This window comes from Schistocerca americana, chromosome 5, assembly GCF_021461395.2.
Source record: "Schistocerca americana isolate TAMUIC-IGC-003095 chromosome 5, iqSchAmer2.1, whole genome shotgun sequence".
Lineage (NCBI taxonomy): Eukaryota > Metazoa > Arthropoda > Insecta > Orthoptera > Acrididae > Schistocerca > Schistocerca americana.
In genome coordinates, this window is record NC_060123.1 from 627,454,707 (window position 1) to 627,459,753 (window position 5,047).

General features: G+C 45.3%; 1 pseudogene; it reads right to left on the reverse strand.

The window, feature by feature from the left end:
* Positions 1–3,007: 3,007 nt before the first annotated feature.
* LOC124616991 lies at positions 3,008–3,125 on the reverse strand (annotated as a pseudogene).
* Positions 3,126–5,047: the final 1,922 nt, after the last annotated feature.

Here is a 5,047-nt window from a genome sequence, read left to right on the forward strand (position 1 = left end):
GAACGCAACAGTTTCACAATCACATCGTTTAACCTGTGGCCTATCTCAACATGAGTTTTTAACGTTTTTTTTGAAGTTGCGTTCCGTTTTGGAGGTTTTGACTCTTGAATTCCTTTGTTGTAACATAGTTCACACCCGTTTATTTGATGTTTTCATTTCTGTGCGGTACTATGTGGCATCTTGCCTGGTCCCTCTATGCATCACATTTACTTGCGACGGTAAAGTATTCTCATCACAGGACTCATATTCTATGAGGAGTGTAAGTATGACAACTGCCGAGACTACGGAAGAAGAACAAACATTTCGATGGCCAGACGGACAGTTCACAATAATGTGAAAAAACTTCTGAACACAGATCGTCTGCTTTGCCGTTCATCACGGTGACCACTTAACCACCACGCCGTAGCTCTTTCGCTTCGCTCGATGTTACACTTGGACCGTTCACTACTTCTACTTTGCTTTTTTTTCACACTTCAGTACACCTTCTTCCTGTTTTCATGTTTTGTCTAAGTTCATATTTTAACGGGGTATCCACTGGGCCATTTTACAACTAAAGCCGCCCGCTGTGGCCGAGCGATTCTAGGCGCTTCAGTGTGGAACCGCGCTGCTGCTACGGTCGCAAGTGTCTGGAACCACGCTGCTGCTACGGTCGCAGGTTCGAATCCTGCCCCGGGCATGGATGTGTGTGATGTTCTTAGGTTAGCTAGGTTTAAGTAATTCTAAGTCTAGGGGGACTGATGACCTCAGATGTTAAGTTCCATAGTGCTTAGAGCCATTTGAACCATTTTTTTTTCACAACTAAATCGAGGAAGGGGGGGGGGGGGGGGGAAGGGAGTATCCCTTGTCAGCAATATCTACTCAAACAGCTAGTTTAGATGACCGCAGATTGTAACAGTAATTCTTGTTCTTCTAGCTTTTGTCCATCAAGTACGGGGTCCACAGTTTCAGAATTACAGTTTTTTTTATTCGAGTCTGAAACAAATGGATATTATCATTACCATTAACAGCTAAATAAGGTCATTTTCAAGTTACACTATTGTCGAACAGGATCTTGCATCTTCAGCTGTGCTTCGATTCGCAAGCAGGAGATCGTCTTCTGTGCAAGATGCAGGGCACAGCTGACAGCCCGGAAGGTGCGTCTTCGTTCAAATCGCTCTGAGCACTACGGGACTTAACATCTGAGGTCATCAGTCCCCTAGAACTTAGAACTACTTAAACCTAACTACCCTAAGGACATCACACACATCCATGCCCGAGACAGGATTCGAACCTGCGACCGTAGCAGTCGCGCGTTTCCAGACTGTAGCGCCTAGAACCGCTCGGCCACCGCGTGCTGCCTCGCCTGTGGTTCTCCGCAGCCACAGTTGGTGGTATCGACAGCGAAGTGACGTTTCTGGATGTTAGTACTGGAAGTTACGACTCCAGAACGAAGACTGTTGAGCGACCTCCACACGATCCAGTTCTGTTCATATCCAGCCGATACGATGTCCAAATGGAGAGATAGAATTATTCTCAAGTCGACAAGTCTATAGTTGTTTCCTTGCTGTAGCTGCTGGTGCTTGCAAGACTGAAGTGATCTTAAAGAAACTTCTTCGGCACCCCAACCGCGGGGATGCCGGAACGTGCCAAGTAATTGACAGGTTTCTTGCTGATACAAGCACTCCAGAAGCACTCACGTTTATTTTATTACTCATCTCTGTGGCCGGGTACCCTTCCTGACGCCACAGTCGTCAAGGTAATCTAAAAGTGGGAATTCGTGCGCGCCTTCTGCCTGTCAGTTGTGTAAACTTTGTTCTGTGTGTCATCTTCTTTCAAGTGTTTATGTGTGATGTTCTATGAGACAGAATTTGGAGATCAATGCAGCATTTCCCCCAAACGATCTCGGGAAACCGCTCAAAAACAATAGCAAGGCCGGCCGGAGGCTGGGTGTACCAGCCCGCGGTTTTTACTTTGCCGCACGCATTCCGTACAGGACTGGCTCTCCTCCGTGTGTCACGAGCCAGCGCGCCTCGCGTTACATACTATGAGGAGGTATTCGAGTATAACAGTAATAAAGTACATAAATTGTTTTAACATAATAATTTGATTATATGATTTGGTTAGAAGGCGACCGCAGCTACTCGTCATCCGGTTTCGCCCTAATTTCTGGTGTATGCATGACTTCTTGCGGAAATCAAAATGACCGGAGCGGGAGCTCCAGATGGCCGGGTGATTAGAAAATGTTTCAAATGGCTCTAGTCACTATGGGACTTAACATCTGAGATCATCAGTCCCCTAGACTTAGAACTACTTAAACCTAAGTAATCTAAGGACATCACACACAGCCATGCCCGAGGCAGGATTCGAACCTGCGACCGCAGCAGCAGCGTGGTTCCGGACTGAAGCGCCTAGAACCGCTCTGCCACAGCGGCCGGCCCGGGTGAATAGAGAAAACAGCGTTTTTGACGCATGTCGGGCGAGGCATAAGCCGGGTGTGTTAACGAGCGATCCAGGCGGAGGTTGGAGCAACAGAATGAGTACAGGGTTCTAATCGGTGGGCCGTAGAGTCGAGTACGTATGAGGAAACTACTTTTATTTTCTATTTTTACATTACTTGCACCGCAAACGCATCGACATAATGCTCAGTATATTGTATTTATTAATATTCATAAATGTTTATTAATTTTAATAAAATACATGAAAAAAATGCAAAGAAAATTTTGTAATTGCAAATAAATTTCCAAGAAAGGGTTGTATTTACTGCGTCCACGAGGACTCTGAAAATAACTTCCAAAGAAGGGATTGTAATGAAAAACTTAACTCCTCCCGAACAGGCCATGAAAGCCAAAAGGTACCGACCGGCCGCCGTGTCATCCTCAGCCCACAGGCGTCACTGGATGCGGATATGGAGGGGCATGTAGTCGGCACACCGCTCTCCCGGCCGTATGTCAGTTTCCGAGACCGGAGCCGCTACTTCTCAGTCAAGTAGCTCCTCATTTTGCCTCACAAGGGCTGAGTGCACCCCGCTTGCCAACAGCGCTCGGCAGACCGGATGGTCACCCATCCAAGTGCTAGCCCAGCCCGACAGCGCTTAACTTCGGTGATCTGACGGGAACCGGTGTTACCACTGCGCCAAGGCCGTTGGCATTGTAATGAAAACCTAGGGATAAAAATGTGGCGTTTATGCCGTGTGGAAGATGTCTAGAAAATTACTGCTTCCTCTTTTCTTTCAATTATATCAGTCCAGCACATGTAACTCAACTTTAAAGTAATAGCAGTATCTACGCTTGTTTATGAAATTCTCGTGTATGCCTTATACAATCCCTTCTGGAAATTTATTTGCAGTCCCAATTTTCACTTGCCTTTTCAAGTCTTTCTTGAAAATACTAATCAGTGCAATGTACTGAGCATCATTTCGGTTTATCTGAAGTGCTGCTAACGCAAAAATTGTAAATAAAAAAAAATGTTTTTGCTTAGGATTCGACCCCATGACCATCCTATTCCCATTATGCACTCGTTTCTGCCGTGGTAACCGCAGCCTGGAAGCTGTGGTAACAAAAGTAGCTCAAGCCTCGTCCGACCCGCCCCAAAAATGCAATTTTTTTTGTAAACGTTAGGCCATCTGGTTCTCCCACTTCCGTCACTTTCATTTCTGGTCCAGATTTTGCAAATACTACAAATTTGGGCGAAATCACTGAAGACGAGTGGGTGTAGTCCCGTAGTTATTAAATCCCTTTGGCACGACGCGCAAGAAATTATCGACGGAAATAGAGCATTTGAAAAGCATTCGCCCGAAAATCTGAGAAGCACATCTGTCATACACTTGATTTAGAAACCATAATAATAACACGATTTCACAAATTTGACAGCATTAATATTTACACGATATAAAAACTACGAACAGAGGTCTGTGCGAATTTGTAAATAAGAGGAATGCTGTTTTATTCAATGTTTTCAGGCGACATTCTTTTTTTAAGTGTGTGTGTGTGTGTGTGTGTGTGTATGTGTGTGTAAATGTCTTCCTGTGACTTGTAGGTCCTATCTGTGGACTCTCGAACCGTAACGTGTTGGATTTGCGTGGGCAGCAGGCGCTATCAAACTCTGAATGGGGACGCTTAGCTTGCTGGAATTCGTTGCTATGTTCGGCCACAGCATCCACGTGGCAAGAAACTGAAAAGCACATATTCCGTGCAAGACCTGTCTTATAATTTTTCTAGCGTTCCTTGCCTGCTGCGCACAAACTCGAACTGAAAAATTATAAAGAAAACCATTCCAGTTACGGTTGCTCAACGTCAGTACTCAAATGGCTGTTCTGGAGAGGCTGATCCCGAATTGTTCTTTTATGCTGGCGATACATGGTTTCATTTATCAGCGTACATAAACCCACATCAATCGACATCAGAGTTCTGAAAATCTTCATCAGCTAATTCGAGTGCCTCTGCGTGGCGTGAAATGAGAAGTGCGAAGTGAAACATCAGTAATTGTTCGACCCATCTTTTCCCATCAAAGCACATCTTCTGGTAGTGCATGAACAAATCCTGCAATCTTTTTACACACAACTAACAACTAACGAAAAGACCTAGGGCTATTTCATGCAGCACAGTGCAAGACGATGCACCAGCAATGTACCTGTTACAGTATCACGATGAGTTTTTCAGAACAGACGCTATTCTGTTAGATCTAGGAAACGATAGGGTCAATCAACAGTCGTATCATCGGTAATCAAAGCTTTTCACAGTCAGCCTATCCATCATGTACAGACAGTAATGGCCTCTGGCAGTACTGACGTAGTGGTACACAATCTGAAATGGTTATTCGATGACCTTACGTTAGCTTTCTGAGGTTTTAGTTTTAACGATGCACATCTCTGTGAGCATATCCTACTAACGCTGTAGTCTGAAGTGCTAAATGGCTCAACGATTTTCTCGAACTAGTTCCCAAAGCAGTTCTTAGCTTCAGTGATTTACTCAACTGAGCCGGCCGGAGTGGCCGTGCGGTTCTAGGCGCTACAGTCTGGAGCCGAGCGACCGCTACGGTCTCAGGTTCGAATCCTGCCTCGGTCATGGAT